Source organism: Lissotriton vulgaris, chromosome 6 (genome assembly GCF_964263255.1).
Source record: "Lissotriton vulgaris chromosome 6, aLisVul1.2, whole genome shotgun sequence".
NCBI classification, from domain to species: domain Eukaryota; kingdom Metazoa; phylum Chordata; class Amphibia; order Caudata; family Salamandridae; genus Lissotriton; species Lissotriton vulgaris.
This window is the reverse complement of record NC_141694.1, coordinates 1,707,630,021-1,707,647,413: the sequence shown is the minus strand read 5'-3', so window position 1 is coordinate 1,707,647,413 and position 17,393 is coordinate 1,707,630,021.

Genomic DNA, 17,393 nt, shown 5'->3' with positions numbered 1-17,393 from the left:
GTTCCAAACATATCTTCAACATCCCAACAATCATCTTGTTATGCTGTAAACATTCAATGGGGCGTTTGTTAAGGTAATGTTCAACTGCTTTCATACCATCGCAGTGTCGAATTGATGTATACAATGAGGTAACATCCATGGTAATAAGCAGTAGTTCATCATCCCAGGTGATTGAGGCCAACTTGCATAAAAAGTCAGTGGTGTCTCTGACATAAGAACCCAAGCTCTTTACCCATTCTTGTAGGAAGTAGTCAATATAACGGGAAATATTTTCCGTGGAGCTATCTATGGCCGATATTATTGGCCTCCCAGGGGGCACACGGGCATCCTTGTGCACCTTGGGCAAGAGATAGAAGCTGGGGATGACTAGATGATCCTTTTTCAAGTACTTGTACTCATCAAATGAGATTAGCCCACTGCTTCGCCATGCCATTAGTTTTGAATTCTGGTCACTCCAAGCTGCTCTGATGGTGGGCAAATTACTCTTTTTGTAACAGTCCATATCGCCCAGTTGTTGCTCAGCCTCTTTTATGTATTCCTCACGTTTCCAAAGGACAATATTACCTCCTTTGTCGGCCGGCTTAACTATGATTTTATCATCAGCTTTCAATTTTTTGACCAGATTGTAATAGCATTGATTTTGCTCCCTTCTTCCCCGGCAAGCGTGTGCTGTCTCGCAGGGGCATACACGGCTTCCTCCTACCGGAGTACGAAAAACGGTTCCGGTTCACGGAACCACTGCTTCCTGCCGTGTCACCGCCCAGAATGAAGAGGGATCTCGCTCGTAACCACGAAGCTTCCAGTTACCACAATCTCCAAAAGATCGTCGTTAACAGCCTCTGCTTTCCATGCAGAACAACGAAAAGAGCGAGACCACAAAGTAAGTGCAGATTCTTCAGTGCATTTTATTCTGTGCCAAGAGTTACAGCCTGCAATCCACCATGACGCGTTTCACCTCAAAAGAGGCTTGCTCACATAGAGTGCCATGGACACAAATGAGGGAATTTAAAGTGCAAGTGCTTAATTCAGTGCAGCTGTGCAGTTCACATTTTTTTAGTAGTGAACAGTGAAAACATACTTCGTTGTACCAACAAAGAATAAAGGGCGCAGTGCCCTACGGGTTCTGGTGCATATAAATACATTCATGAAGCATAAATTGTCTCTAAAATTTACATATAAATAAATAAATTTCATATATATATACATGGTTTAAAATTAATCCATATCTATTTCATATATTATACTTCATATATATACACATCTAGGTCAACGTAGACAACCTTTGCTCATATGTAAATACATATGATTTTAAGAACCCTGATTTATCACTTGTGGTCAGTACTGAAGTAAAATACGAGTTTACACTGGAAAGAAAATCACGCCCAAGTGGGCATTACCAAAAACTGCACATTCTAATAAGTCCAATATAGTAATGCACTATTAAATCATCCTCTTAGGGTTACTGCAGATCAAAATTTGTTGTAAAGTGAAAAGTGCTCATACTAGTATTTAAAAACATATTACAGTTAACAGTAGGTAGCAGAGTCAGGTAAAAACAGATCGAGAACCGTTAAGGTTTTAAAAAACACTCACAGTCACTGGATGATGTAATCAGTGTTGTCATCAGTGATGTCATTTGAGATGTCATCAGTGATGCCACTGATCATGTCATGAGTGATGTAATATGTATGGTCATAAGCAGTGCATTGCGCGGCATGACTTATAGTTAGCTCAGCTTCTCTGGTTTTGTTCGAGTGAAATAAGATCCTTCTAACCCTTGTTTTTTCCATGAAAATATATATATATATATATATATATATATATATATATATATATATATATATATATATATATATATATATACATATATATATATATATATTTCAACAAGAAGGAGGTAGTAGTGTCCCAAAAATAGGAAAAGTCAGCAACATTCAAAAGAGAACTATGATTCACAATTATTGCGTGTTGTAGATCAATGCAATCAAATAGTATACAAATGGGTGCTCAAGAAACTCAAAGCACCTACTACCTAAAGGTGCTGTGCCGGTGCACATAAATGTACAACCAGAAGAACTGCTAGAGAGGTGAGAATCTATTTACAGTATTTCAGTTTTTATGTACGTATTGTACAGATAAAGAAAGATTTGTCTATTGTCACCAGTGATATTCATGGAATATCATAACAAGCACACAGTATAGGGATAAACAGTGGTCCAATGTGGAATCAAGAAAGAGGTCCTCTTCACGGCTCGAAATTTTGATTCTTCTTCTTTATTCAAAATTCATTAAAAGCAAGTTTTTCCAGCATACAAATCACCACAAATCGCCAACACGTGTTTCGTCTCCCACAGAGACTTTATCAAGGCATGGATATTTATTTATTTTATTTATGAATTTGTATCGCGCCTGAATCAGCCCCGAAGGGGTATCTCCGCGCGTAGCTTCTGGTAAGGCATTAGGAAACAGCCTGAGATATGAGACTGCGCAGATAACTGGAGAGATTATTGATCTTGTGTGAAAAGGTATGTTTTTAATTTCTTTCTAAAGGAGAGGAGATTAGGGGTGTGTCTCAGCTGTGGAGGCAGAGAGTTCCATAACATGGGGCCTTTAAGTGAGAGGGCCCTTCCTCCCTGTCTTGCTCTCGTCACTCTGGGCACCTGCAGCAACATAGTGCTGCTGGAACGCAGGACACGTCCCGGTGAGTAAGGGACGAATATGGCTCTTAGGTATTTAGGGCCAGACCCATAAATACACTTATGCATTATACAGCATACTTTAAAGTTGACACGTTGTCTCACCGGGAGCCAGTGGAGGTGAGAGAGGAGTGGGCGTGAAGGAGTTCGGGGAAAAGCATTCAAGATGAACTAGCTGCGGTGTTTTGTACTACCTGCAGTCTGCCCAGTTGTTCTTGATTGGCAGAAATGAGGAGTCCATTGCAGTAGTCTATCCGACCGATGACCAATGCTTGTACCAACGTCTTCCTGTGGATGTCAGGCAGGAAGGGGAAAATGCGTCGTAATAGCCCAATTACTCGGAAACAAGTTCCAGTAACTTGATTGACATGATCTTTTAATATCAATTCTTGGTCTAGGCGCACTCCCAGGTTTTTGACAATCTGTTTTGGTACGGGGACAGGTCCCAGCTCAAGTGGCCACCAGTCGGGGGACCATAGCAGGGTGGCCCCTCCAAACAACATGACTTCAGTTTTGGTCACGTTGCATTGGAGGAAGTTCTGGGCCATCCAATCTGCCACGGCTCTCATACCATTTTGAAAAGATTGTATAACTGTCGGTGTGAGGGTTTGGAAGGGATACAGCAACTGGGTATCATCAGCGTAGGAGATTGGGGAGAACCCGTGAGATCTTATAATGTCCGCCAAGGGGGCCACGTACACGTTAAATAACGTGGGGCTTAAACATGAGCCCTGTGGCACTCCCTTGGTGAGCTCCTTACAGATGGATTTGTGGGAGCCTAATTTGACACCTTGTTGACGGTCCGCAAGAAAGCTTTCTAGCCAAGCCATGGCGGTCCCTCTTATTCCCACCTCCCTCAAGCGGCCGAGAAGAATTTTATGCGACACCGGATAGTAGTAGGAAGGTGTCTAGTAATCCATTCATATAGTGAGGACTCAACGTTATGTATTTTGATAATGAAATACCATGGAATAAATAAAATAAGGAGTGAAGTAAACACGTAACTAGATTCACTCCAACAGGAAAATCAATATTATTGTCTCAATAGTAGTAACATCATTATTAATGTGCAGAAGTATCACGGGCGAGAGAAGATATACGAATAAAGGCTGTCAGCATCCACAATTAAGCTCGCAGCAAAGGTCACCCTATATATAAATTTTGATCTGACTCCCCGGGAAGTTAGAGGGGTCAGAGTTCGCAACCCTGATAAGTTGCAGTCAGGTATCAGCAAGTCTAGCCTCCCGCCTCGTAGCCTGCAGTGAATCAGCTTCTCTGTTTTTGTTCGAGTGAAATGTCAGAGAAACAATAACGTCCTTCTAACCCTTGTTTTTTCCATGAATATATATATATATATATATATATATATATATATATATATATATATATATATATATATATATATATGTATGAGATCAAGTCCCCTGTGAGGGACGAAACGCGTCATGGCTGCTGCTGCGTTTCCTATGGAATACAAATAAACTGCAGCTGACAGTGGTCCGTGCTCTTTCTTTCTATAGAAAACAAATTTTGGGAAGATTTTTCCTGTGTATATATATATATATATATATATACCAATTCATGGCAATTACAACTGCCGAACGGAGTTTGCGGTTTACGTCCTGACGTGCACCTGCGGTCTGCGCTATGTGGGCAGTACCGGTGCCCAGGTGCATGTCAGGATACTGCAGCACCTTCGTGCCATTGTCAACCACGATGGTGCTTATCCGGTGGCGCATCATTTTAACAGCAGACACAACAGGGATCTGTCGTGTCTTACATACTATGTCATTGACGCTGTTGCCCCACTCAGACGCGGTGGCGACCGCAACAAATTATTACGCCGACTGGAAACGCAGTACATTATCAAGCTCGACAGTAAACAACCCAATGGGTTGAACGCGACAGAGGATATGCATAATTTTTTGTAGCAGTATTGATCAAGCGCACACACTCTGAAATGGGTATATGCAACACAATACAGGTTTCAGCTGTTATGTCATCAAGTAGAGATTATTGAAGTACACACGTCTTGGACATTATGCAATCCATAATAATGCACTTATTTTAGGTGATCTGCAGTCCGATTTTTGTTTCTGAATTGGCTGTTCAGGTTTCTGAACAAGGCAGTCTTTTAAATAATCATTGGTTTAAAAGAAATTTCTTTAGGTGGTTTATTTACACTGTGAATATACTTGAGCACTTTTTTCACTTTTTGCACATATCATTTTTTGTAAATAGTTCTTAATATTTATGTGATATAAAGTTTATAATGTATAAATTTTAAATAAATATATAGGACTGTAGCTCAACATCATGGTTATACACTGAGTTGCATCTTGGTGACATATCCTCCTTTTTTCCCAAGTTCTGCCAAGCTCTGTATCAATTTTTAACGGTACTGTGATCAAGTTCAACACTCAAACCTTTTTATAATGCCTTATATATTTTTGATTGTTCTACTTTTGATTGTAAACTGATTTAGTTGTGAATTATGCCTTCAAGCATATCATTTGAATAATCGATTTATGGACAATCTTTCATGCATTTGTGCAGTTAAGATATGCAAACTTTTAAAGTATTTGTACAGTAATATATAAAAAAAATTCTAAGAATTGGTATTTAGCACGATGAAATTAACATCAGGCATTATTTTTTGATACGCGGTTTTAAATGTGTTAAATGCAACTATAGTTCACAATGTTAAATATGTACTGTGGCTTTAAATTGTTGAACCCAGGCTGTAGGCTGAACCATGTGATGCACGTGTGGTAGGTGTGGCCCATAGGTGGGGTCAGAACCGCAAACATAAAAGAAAACTCCAAACAAGAATGTGGTGTGTGAACAAGAGTACGCTAGTACTCGAAACGTTACATTTTTGAAAGGCTCGTGAATAAATACAACTTGCCTGGATAACGTGGGGTCTGCCTCTTCTTTCGCCACTTGTGTGCGGAGGTCTGAAGATTACGTGATATATATATATATATATATATATATATATATATATATATATATATATATATATATCACGTAATCTTCAGATATATATATCCATAAGGTACTTTTATCCGTAAGAATAAAACGTCGCCGACACTCAGAAAGTTGCTGTGCACGATAGATTTAATAAGGCAGGAAAACAACGCGTTTCGCTTTACAGCTTGATCACGTTTACAAAGTGAATCACCAAACAATTGTCCTTTTACAGTTTCATCGAGTCTAGAAAGAGGACAAACCACCAAGTGTCTAAAACATAGGTAACTTCATGGCAGACATGTTTGAAAGAGCAAAAGAGAGTTGTGCACATAGTATACTTGCAATATGACTCAAAATATGTAGTTTTCATCAATAACATAATATGAGTAAATCAAAGAAAACCAAGCAGAGACAAAAGCGATGTGATTTGTCATTTACATATACCCACAGTTTATCCTTATTTGAAGCCACACTCGACTGCTGACATTTTCTCAGAATTCTTTTATTTCAAGTAAAACCGGCAACTTCCATTAATATAACAGTTCTACCTATCTACCTTTATCTATCTATATGTATATGTTTATATACGTAAATAAATAAATAGATAGATAGACAGATAGATAGACAGACAGATAGATAGACATAAAGATAGATAAATAGATAGAAACCGATGTAATATGGGAGGTCGCATGGAAAGGGTGCCAGTTATATTTTCTCCAGTTAACTATAACTGGTAAATTTAAGTGGTTTTTACAGTTTAAAATGTTAAAATTTAACTGACATTTTTACTTAACTATAACATAATTTCAACCTTTACTTTTTTCATTGAATTGCTGAGTATCTGTAAAGTAAAGTAAGATTTTATTACAATTCAATTGATAACTTTATTTCGGTCAATGACCATAAAAGTGCACATAAAGTACAAACCAGCACAAATTATTAAAACAATAAATAATCATTAAACATTTAAGAAGAGAATTAAACTAAAAGTTATCAATAAGAAAGAACAGTAACATTTCATAATTACTAACATTTAGGTTAAAAATATTTGTCTCCTACGCCACATACTGAATAGGTATCGAGATACAGTATTCTACATGCCTGGAAGAAATGCAGAAATTTGAGGTTCTTACAGATTGGAATCAGCTAACAATTTCTAATTGCAGAATAAGCAGGACAAAGAACAAAACATGTGGTACATTTTCAATTTTGTAGTCACAGGCAGGGCAAACTACAATATTTGTTTTGGACCATTTGGTTGTAAATGACCTAATGGGTAAAGTGCCATGCCTTAACTGAAGATACAACTTTCTGGCAAGAGGGGGTTCAATTACATCCACGAATTCCTCGATTTTAGATTCCGATTTAACTAAGAGGAACTCAGCCGTTAGCCTGCCCATAGTTGCAGAGCTCAAAATTGTTTGGATATTCTTCATACGTATCAGAGCACGGAGTTCTCGTTTTGTTATACCAGGGCAAAAAGTCTCCGGTTTTTCCCACAAGTCCGGGAGACCCAGCCGGACACTGTCTGCCCTAATGTGCTCCAACCACAGTATCTTTTTGCTTTTAAGAGAAGTCTAGATCTCAGATAGTTCTGCTCTGTAAGCGGCCAATTCTGGGACTGACCACAGCCTCTTCCAGTGCATTATTGGTCTTGCACTCGCAATTTCCTCTATTGGCTCCATCCCGAGGTCCATTCTAAGGGGGGTCAAGGGTGTACTAGCAAGTAATCCAACTAGATTCCTCATAAAATTTTGTTCCACCCTTGAAATGGTCGATATTTTTTTGTGCCCCCAAAGCTCCGCCCCATAAATTACTGCAGTTCTAGCCTGGCAACAGTATATTTCCAAGGCCGGGGACACCGGCTCAAATGTTGACCTCTTGACTACTTTACTAATTCCCCCCACTAGCTGTGATAGTTTTAGTTCTGACTTGGCAATCTGTGTGTTCCACTCAAAGTTCTCTGTAAGGGTAACACTCAAGTAGACAAATGTCTCAACCCTCTCAAGGGGAATACCATGTAGGACCGGGTTTGGGCGTGTTCGCTTAGGGGGATTGAATATCATAAACTTTGTTTTTTCCAGGTTGATTTCCAATCCCCGGAGCACGCAGAACTCTACAAAGCCATCAAGTGTTTTTGGATGCCCGACGATGTTTTAGACAACAACAGAGTGTCGTCTGCAAGCATCAGAGCAGACACCCTCCCCGTGGCCAGTTTGGGGGCATCGTTATCCACCACACCATTCAGGTAGTCCACAAGTCCATTAATGTAGAGGCTGAATAACGTGGGAGCCAACACGCACCCTTGGCGAACCCCTTTTTGGACTGGAAATTAGTCCGTGAGATCGCCATGCCTACCACACCTGACCTGTCGTAGGAACAAAACTGGGTCTTGGCTCCTAAACAGCAAGGCTAAGCCTATTCAAACTAAAGCACCAACACAACTGCCAATACTGAGCTGACTTATTTTATTTTTAGTCAAGAAGCTGTTATGAATAAAACATAACAGTCTATTTTCAATTTCGTCACTATTTTATTTTAGTCATTTTTTTCCAGGTTAGAGAACTTTTTCATTTTTTCAAAGAACATTTCTTGTGCATATACAATTATACAAAAACTATACAAATATGTACAAAATTTACAGAATGATCATGACTGAACAACACATCCATATCAACCTTTCTCACTGCATGCATTCAAAAACATTCACACTCATACCAATGAGGTATATGTCAAATGTCAACAAAAGTGTTATTTTTCAACAAGGTAGAATACTTTGATGAATCCTACATTTTTTATTTTCAAACAATCTAAACTATTAGGGCCATATTATGTCATGTCCTAATCATGTCCTTTTAATCTTTTTAAATTGTTGACAATTGACCACTGAGGATCGACGCGTTTCGAACCCCCTATTGCGGGGTTCTCTTCAGGATCAACAAGAATTCTAAAAGAGACAAAGAAACATATGTGCAAAATTAGACTCCCTAATTTCTCAAAGTGAAGTATTAACTAATAAAGAGCAGCCACCTGCCGGCTCAAGCCTCCATACCTTAAAACTCCAGTGGAGAGTGCCACACGGGCTGATGTAGGTGTTGTTGTCTAAACATTAATTCACAGAAAGGGACAAACCACATGACATGCTGTGCCTAACAAAACAACTTCATGAAGGGTCAATAGTATTCATGTGGGACTCACCTACCAAGCCTTATGGTTCGCTTGGGGTGCCTGAAAAAGAAGAAGAGGAATGGTAAACCGGTTGGTATCATCTCTATCTGAGTCTATTTAACTGCCTATAACGTGAGACCCCTACCCGATATTGGCGAGGGCCTTGCTTACCCTGGGCTCACTGTGGTTCAGGGCGTCTCCTTTTGTCTGCCGCCGTCAATTAATGCACTGTGTCCTGTAAAAAATCTGTCGGAAACTCGTAAGTCTTAGAGATCATTTCCGTCACTGTTCGAGTGATAACAGCAGTGCCGCCAGTCTTTTGCAAAATAACCTGCCCATTTACAGTCCGCTTACTCACTTGTTCGATGAAATCAATCTCTCGGTTTAGACGGAGCCTCCAGTCCAACCTCCGTTTGGAAAATCATACGGTCACGTGACCATGTGTGCTTCTTAAAGAGAAAGTGTCCCGTTCGGATTTTGAAAAGTCTTTATTAACAAGCTCCCTCCACGGGCATTAAAACATTTAATAATTTTGCATTTTTCTCCTCTTGCAGTGAATAGTTTAGCGTGTCCCGCTCTTTGATAAAATCACACGTCCGATAGTGACTGATGGTAAAAAATTGGTGTTTTTGAACCCATGGTGGTGTGGCCCAGTGGTTAATCCTGACTAGGGCATTCTGGCAGCAGTAGTTTGTATCGTATTTCGTGGGCTGAAGGAAGTGTGAGTGATACCTTTCTTTGCGTCTAGTCTCCTTCACGCATTTAAAATAGTAGTCTCACACTTAAGCACTTACAACCTCGCATGAGCGTGTCCCGTTCTTTCGCGCGACTGACAAACCCAATGGTGTCTGATGGTAAAGTGACGGCATCTGTACCCACATAACAGTATGACCCTGTGTTTGATCATAATTCGGGCATTATGGCAACAGTATTTTGTAGATGGTAGTGAATCTTATTTCATAGGCTATAAGGTGGTTCCTCCCTGACCTGGGCATAATTATTTGTATGGCGCCTAGACAAAATGGACAGCAGGTAAGACGGAAGTCCTAGGTCTGCCAGTACCTTCCACAATTTCGCTCGAGGAACTAAATCGAAAGCTGCCCGTAAATCCACGAACACAAGGTAGAGGCTGCCACCCTCCACCTTTGCTACCTTCCAATACAGTGTAGAAAAAGGTAGGGCTAGGACCTTTCTCAAGATTTGCCCGGCGCTAACCGCCCTTGTACCATTCAAATTTATCAAGCAATGAGGCAGGCGCCGGAGACCAGAAGGCAGGAAACAGAAGTTTTATTCCGACGGAGCAGAACACATCAGATCAGACAACAAGGTATCGTCTCGAGGTGCTCTAACAGCCACTCAGAGGCCTGGCCTCTTATACACTGGTTTATGGCATGTGACCTTCCTTTCATACAATCACAACTTTGTAGAGCATGGGAAAAGACATCCCCGTAATCCTCGTGTTAATCCCACCCCCATATACATTCACAATAGAGGTCCTCAACCTGCTGATAAGAGAGAGGGTCATCACGCAGCTGAGTGTTTCGTCGAGTCTTGGGATGTGTGCGCCTGATCATGTCACAGGGGGTGGGGAGGCCTGGATCAATAGAGGGTCCTTTGAAGGAGAGCGACCTCATACAATAAGGGCAGTAAATGGTATTTCTCGGCTTAGGCAATGGCCTCGGACCTGTGTGGACAGTCGGACACGGGGTGAGGGGCCATCAATGGAGAGGTATTCATGCTGCGTGGACAATCCAGTGCAGGAGGGAGGTTGATCAACAGAGGGGCATTCATGGGAGGGGAGGAGGTGCTGGTCGGGCGCTGGCGTGACTCTCATGGACAGGGTCATGCAGAAGGGTCGTGCTCAGAAGGAGGAGGGAGGGGGAGCCAGGGTGCGCGGAGGATGCTTGCTGGGTCAGAGGGGACGTGCTGGCGATCGATTGTGGACAGGGAGACCATGATATCTAAAATGGCTGCCGTGCACGTAGTACATAGGTGACCTAGAATGGCTGCCGTGCACGTAGTGCATAGGTGACAAGTTGGCGCAGATAATGTTCAGATCGTAAACTAAAATTCCACAGTCCTCCCTTTTAACATGTCTCGCCAACTTGTCAGTTTGGATTTATCCCCATAAGGCCACGTATTTCTACTTCATAGAGGGGGCTCATGTGCTCATTTCGGAAGTCCAAAGTCTTTGGGCACATACAGTTAGAAGCAAGGCCGAGCAAAGGTGGCAGACATTGGATACCTAAGCAACACCCACATAATATTACAATAGGTATCAGTACGAAGGAAAACAACTTCCAACCCCAATTTTTCAAAGTGTCCCAAAACCAGCTCCCAAGCGACCATCCTTCCTGCTCTTGGTGAACCTCTGAGGACAGTCTGTGGAGGTGTTCAATGGCTTTGTAGACTGAAGGCGAGTTGTCAGGCACGTAGGTGCAGCAGCTGGATCCGATGATGCGGCATGCTCCTCCTCGGTCGGCTAGGACCACGTCTAAGACAAGACGATTTTGGAGGGTCACGAGGCGGACCGCCTGAAGCTCCGCAGTGTTGTTGGCGAGGATGCCAGCCGTGATGTTGATCGTTGTTTCTACTGCCTGGGTCAGGTGTCGGATAGCACGGCTGTTTGCCATTGGGCCCCACAGAGGAACAAGTCCCTTTGCTGCATCCAGGAACTGTGCTCCAGTGGAGTCGGCTTGCCCAAGATCGTCTGCACGCCTCTGCCGGTGATGGTTGGCAGGGGCTACATATGTGGGTGGGAGAACGAAGGCAATGTAACAGATACCCTTCCAACCCTTCGGGAGCCAGGTGTAAGCCTTGGTGCCACACACAAAGTACATGTTCGGAGAAGCAACGAAGGAAGGGGGGTCAGCTGAGTCCAATGTTCTGGCGATTCGGCAGGCGCTGTAACCCACCAGTTGCGTTCCCTGGCCTTCTAGGCACACAAGGCCGGTGATGTTGATAACAGACAGGGCCACAGTCAGAGTGGCGGTAGTTTGTTTTTGCAGATGAGTGAAGGTGGTTCTGGCTGGATTGTGGAGCACCTGTACTTCGACTCGTTCTTTGGCAGGAATGTCTTTGATGAAGGTGGTGCCTGCGAGTGCTGGACACAGGGCTGCTGGAGTCTTTCCTGTTTTGTTCAGCCAGAACCCAGAGTAGAAGAGTGACACTGTCCGGCTGGAGGTGGCGTTGTCCCTGTGGCTCTCTTGCATGAGGATCAACCAGGCGAGGCAAGAGCCGTGAACTGAGAAGGGTGAAGGGATGAAGGGGATGGAGTGTCCAGTGGCATGTGGGAGCAACCCACAGATCCAACAGTTCGTAGCATTTGCAGCAAGGTTATGTTGGTGCAACAGTTGCACAAAGGAATTGTTCCAGAATTCCCTACGCCTTTCTCGGAGCTGAGGCGACAGAGAGATTAGGAGATGCTCTTTCAGGGGTGTTGGCTGTGCAGTAGGTAGCAATGTCTCATGAGCCGGTGTGCTTTCCTCTAGAATCCAGAAGGAGGTCATGAGGAGGAGGCAGAAGAGGAAGACAATGAAGAGTGCGATTGTCTTTGATTTGTGCAAGTTGTCAGTCTTTGGATTTCTGTACTGGGTATTTCCCGTTGCTTCCATCATCTTCTTATCTGGCGCTTCCATCATCTTCTTATCTGGCGCTTCCATCACCTTCAAGGGGCTCGGTAGTGGGCAGAACCACAGACTTTGTTTAGCTTCTCTCCCGGCAACCCTTGATTGTGTGTAGGTCACCGTTCTGAGATTTTAACTTAGTCCGTGGCCTACTTAGCCGAGACTCCCTCCTTTCGACGCAGGAAATACCCTTCTCTGGATGGCACGGTGGGATCAGAGAATTTTGCAAGTTCGAGTGCCTCAGTATCGGGATAACAGTCCAATATCGGTCGGTCTTTGCTCAGGAGCTCTTCTTGGGTGCTGACGTTTTCTGTCGTGGCCAGGTTCGCAGAGACCTTCCGGCAATGATGCGCGTGCAGCCAATGCCTCTTCCCCTCCACTCGGAGCGCCGTTCGGGTGGTGATCAGCACTTGCCAGGGGCCCGTCCACCGAGGTTCCAGACTCTTGGTTCGCTGGAAATTTCGTATCAATACGAAATCTCCCGGTTGGATGTCGTGACCGGGACCCCTGGAAGCATCGGGGATGGCCTGCTGCACCTGTTGATGAATGACAGACAACGTTTTAGTCAACTTGCACAAATAATCAGATAGTAGGACGTCTGGGACGTCCTGAATGGAGGTCGGTTTGGGAGCAGTCCAGAGGTTCATAGGCCGCCCAAACACGACCTCATAGGGGGTCAAATGGTGCTTGGTGGGAGTGGAGCGCATTGATAACAAAGCCAGTGGGAGGGCATCCGGCCAGTTAAGTCCAGTGGTGGCCACTATTTTTGCCAGCTTCAGCTTGAGTGTAGCATTGTGGCGTTCCACTAGACCAGCGGATTGGGGGTGGAAGACCGCATGGAATCGTTGCTTCACCCCCAACCCTTTCAGGATTAGCTGGATAACTTCTGCTATGAAGTGGGGGCCATTGTCACTCCATAAAATTCGACAAAGGCCATAGCGAGGGAAGAATTCCTTCAGTAGTACTTTGGCAGTAGTCATGGCAGTGTTGTCACGGGTTGGATAGGCTTCTACCCATTTGCTGAAGGCACATACGATGACTAATACGTACTTCAGGCTTTGGCATCTCTCTAATTGGATGTAGTCCATCTGAAGGACCTCAAAGGGATGATTGGGGATCCCGAACCCTCCCCGGGGTACTACAGTTCCTTTCCCGGGGTTGTGTTGCAGACAAATAAGGCACTGCTGAACCAGGCGTCTGGCTGAGTCGGGGATTTTATCGTTATGCCAGACTTTGGAAATGAGTTCGATCATGGGTGCAGATCCTATGTGTGCGGGGGAGTGAGCCATTGTCAGAATGGGAATCAGATATGAGTCGGGCAGCAGCCATTTGCTTGCATCCTTCGTTCGCCAACAGCCCTCCTCATCCTTCAAACCCACCCTTGCCCACTTATTCAGTTCGTGAGGGGTGCTAGCCAACTGAATGTCTCTGATCATTACCCTTGCATCACTCCATTTCTCTGCTTGTGACCTGGTCACATACATGCGGGTCACTGTCCTATTCTCAGCTGTGGTGCGTGCAGTGATGTCGGCCAATGCATTCCCTTGTCCGACTAAGTCTGTCACCCTTTTGTGTGCCTGACATTTGATCACCGCTAATCGTTTGGGGAGGAGAACTGCTTCAATCAGAGCAGAGACTAGGTCTCCGTGGAGGATTGGGGTGCCGTGGGACGTCAGGAATCCCCTCTCCCTCCACAGGAGCCCGAAATGGTGGACCACTCCGAAGGCATACTGGCTGTCCGTATATACGTTCGCGGTGGTCCCTGCGGCTATGATGCATGCTCGGGTAAGGGCTATCAGCTCTGCAGCCTGGGCAGATCGTTGCGTGATGCAGGCTGTCTCAACTACTGTCCGGGTCGTCGTTACTGCATAGGCAGCTGAGGTGGTGCCATCTGGGAGTTTGATGCATGAGCCGTCTACCCATAGCTCTCCATCGGGGTCAGGAAAAGCAGTGTCTCGGAGGTCAACCCTACTCCTAGTCTGTTCGTCCGTGAGGGTCACACAGTCGTGGATGGGAGGAATGTCGGGGTCATTTTCAGGCAGGGGTAACAATGTGGCAGGATTCAAAGTTGTGCATCTCTTTAGTGTGATGTGGGGTGCAAGCAAAGTCAACTCGTACCCTGTCAGTCGTGCGCTAGTCAGGTGCTGGGTTTTGGTCTGGTTCAAGAGGGTGTCGACTGCATGGGGTACTAGCACTGTGAGGGAGTTGGAAAGTACAATTCCCTCGCTCTGACGGATTGAGACAGCAGCAGCAGCTACTGCTCGAAGGCAGGCAGGTAAGGCTCTGGCTACAGGATCAAGAGTGGCGGAGAAGTAGGCACAAGGGCGCTGCTTAAGACCAATCGATTGAGTCAGGACAGACAATGCACATCCCTCCCTTTCATGGGTGAAGAGGGAGAAGGGTTTGGAGTAATCCGGCGTTCCGAGGACGGGTGCTGAGCAGAGTGCATCCCGTAATTCCTTAAAGGAGGCTTGACACTCAGTGGTCCAAGGAAGCGGGGAGGGGACGTCTTTGGTCAGCAGGGCAAGTAATGGTTTCACAATGAGGCTGTAATTAGGTAACCACTGTCTGCAAAAAGAGGTTAGGCCAACCAGAGAGCGGACTTGCTTTTGTGTCTTCGGGATGGGGGTGTCTAAGATGGTTTGGATTCGGTCGGGTGTAAGTTTTCTCCCTTCTTTGGACAGGAGATGGCCCAGGTAAGTCACCTGTGGCTGGCAGAACTGCAACTTCTTTTTGGAGACTTTATGGCCATTTTCTGCAAGGAAGTGTAGGAGTTGAACGGTGGCTGTCGTTGCAAGCGGGGTGGTGTCAGCCGCCAAAAGGATATCATCGACATATTGGATCAACACCACTCCCTCCGGTAGCTGGAAGGCATCCAGCTGTCTTTTGAGGGCCTGGCTGTAAATGCTGGGACTTTCAGTGTACCCCTGGGGAGCTCTACAAAATCGGTACGAACGGGATTTTAAGGTGAAGCCGAACAGATAACGGCTATCTGGATGAATGGGGATAGAGAAAAACGCGTTTTTAAGGTCGACAACAGAGAAGGTGGTGGCAGTGGACGGGATGAGGGTCAAAATGGTGGTGATATCAGAGACCACAGGATATTGGGGTACAACCACTTTGTTAATTTCTCGCAGGTCGATGATGAAGCGGTACGCTTTCTCATCTCCTTCACCTTGCTTCTTAACAATGGGTAGGATTGGGCTGTTGCAGACGTTGCTAACCACCTCTTCAACCACTCCTGCATCTACCAGAGACTGAATGATCGCTACCAGTGCCTTCTCACCCTCTGGTGATATCCGATACTGTGGAAGCTTCGGGAGTATGGCGTCCTGACGTACAGTTATGTGAATAGGATCAATCATCATTCGCCCCACATCAGAGTCATTTTTGGCCCACAGGTACGGAGGTAGGGTGTCAAGCAGGGATAGGTCAGCGTCAGTTATAGAGCACATGTGTCGTGGGGGACGGGATCTGGGCATGTCTGGGTTGTCGTACAGGATGACTCGTATTCCATCTGGGGAACACCTAATGGTAGCTCGAAAATGCTTCAGTAAGTCAATGCCCATAATGGCGTCAGGGGAGTTGGAGGAGAGGAGAAATGTCGCGTCAGTAGTGTTGTTTTCTAGGTCAAAGGTAATAGGTACGGACAGGGGGTTAGTGGAGGGCGTCCCATCGAAACCTATCGACGTTATGTGTGAGCCAGACAAGGGTGCCCTTGGAATCAGTCGTTTTGATAACACACTACGTGTCGCCCCAGTGTCTACCAAGAATGGGGACTCTGTACCCAGGACCTTAGCGGTGACATAAGGACCTTGCTGGTCAACACAGAGCTCGACTGGATCCCTCCCTTGCCCCTGGCAGTCCTATGCGAAGTCGGGGGCATTTTCACCTTCGGACAGCTGATATTGGTTCTGTCGGGGACGGTCAAATGTGTTCAGTCTCCCTGATCTGTCATTGCAGGTGCCATTGGTGTGCCCTCGTCCTTGTATCCCATTTCTCGGACCACTTGCCACATCCCTGGAGTCCCTATTTTTATTCATCTCTAGCACAACCGGACACTGGTATTTCCAATGGCCAAACCCTTTACAGAAGGCGCATTGGTCATGGCTAATGTCTCTACGTCCAGTGTGGGACGTTGGGGTGTGATCCTTAGGAGGTAGATCTCTGGGGGTGCTTGATTGGTAGTTCCCCCTTTGATGTTCCCGTCCCAGCGCTATACCCTGTATCTGGGCTATCATTACCCTTTCCTTTAAATCTTTCTTCTTTTTCTCGGACGCCCTGTCATTCTCATTCTTTTGGTGCTCGTAATACTGAGCCATCTGAAGGATAGCTGCGGGTTTGGAGGCTCCCCAACTACTCTCGCTCATCTGCAGTTTTTGGGAGACTTCTTGTGTCAGGCCTTTTACGTAATTTTGCACAAACAGGTGCTGTCCGGTTGCAGTGGTCATGTCCTGGCCACTGTAGTCGGAGAACACTGTCTCGAATCGGGAGAAGTATTCTGACACATCTTCCTGGGGTTTCTGTCGACAGGCCGTTACTATCGACCAGTCTACTTTTCGTTCCGGGACCAGTGTTTTTAATTTCTGGACTATTTTATCTGGGAGTTCCAGTATGTCTTTCACTGGTTTGCTCCCCGGCTCTCGCTGTCTATCTAGTTTACCGAGTTGGTCCCAGGTATGTCCGAACAGGTCCGCGTGGTCAGCCTTCCGGATTTGCTTCCACACGTCAGCCGGCAGACATAGCCCAAAGAACAAGTCAATATCTGCTAAAGTCATTATCGTTGAACCCAAGGCTGTGCCTAATTCGGTATAAAATGCTGTCGGGTTCTTCCTTAAGTCGGGAAGGGTTTGCTTAAAGGTGAGGATATCTTGTCGGTCCCATGGTTGGTAAACCCAATTGTACACAACCCTCCCTTTTGCATTTTCGT